The sequence below is a fragment of the Octopus bimaculoides genome, chromosome 15 (assembly GCF_001194135.2).
Source record: "Octopus bimaculoides isolate UCB-OBI-ISO-001 chromosome 15, ASM119413v2, whole genome shotgun sequence".
In the NCBI taxonomy this organism is placed as follows: Eukaryota; Metazoa; Mollusca; class Cephalopoda; order Octopoda; family Octopodidae; genus Octopus; species Octopus bimaculoides.
The window spans coordinates 50,161,213-50,161,967 of record NC_068995.1 but is presented as its reverse complement, the minus strand read 5'-3'; the positions used below and the strand labels follow the sequence as shown (position 1 = coordinate 50,161,967).

The following is a 755-nucleotide window of genomic DNA, read 5'->3' as shown; positions in this document are numbered from 1 at the left end:
CTGGCATGGGTTGCACAGTTTGACTATCTATATATATATATATATATATATATATATATACACACACATACACAGACACATATATAAATATGCACATATATACATTTTTTTTTTGTAGTTTCAGCTCAGAGCTGTGGCCATGCTGGAGCACTGCTGTTTTGCTACCCTATTTTTACTGAGATCCTTCTCTAATATGTGGCACTTGGTGAAGAACGGAGTTTGATGCAGCTACCCTCATTTGCACCTCATGCCATGAGGTAGATTCATTTGGGACTCTCAGCAGAAAGAGGTCCAGCCTTGATTTAAAAACGCCTACATCTACTTTGTACAGGTTCCCCAGGCTCTTTGGGAGAATATTAAAAAGCTGTCATTATCTTCAAGGAATGCAATTAGTTTCTTCCTGACAATGCGCTCCATGACTTTGCTGACATGAGAAGTTAGAGAGACAGGTCTATAATTCTTAGCATCTGCTCTGCTACCTCCCTTTTGGATAGGGCATATAATGCCTTCCTTTAACTTTTTTGGCAAGTCTCCCTATTGTGAGGAAGCTCTGGAAGAGAATCTGAAGTGGTCTGGCTAGAGCCCCTTTGAATTTCTTTAGGAGGATTTCTAGGAATCCATCAGGGCTTGTTGATGAGTTTGTGCTCATCTCATCAATGGATGATATCACATCAGTTTCCTCTATGTTGATGCTGTCAATAATTGCCATTTTGTTGTGTAGATCTGTGGAGCCAAAGAACTCATCAGGCATAACA

At 40.0% G+C, this 755-nt stretch overlaps 1 protein-coding gene across 1 annotated transcript in view; it reads left to right on the top strand.

Moving 5' to 3' along the window:
* The window catches only part of LOC106870817 (integrator complex subunit 14), a 63,904-nt gene that overhangs the window by 33,034 nt on the left and 30,115 nt on the right, over positions 1-755 (top strand). The window lies entirely within an intron of this gene.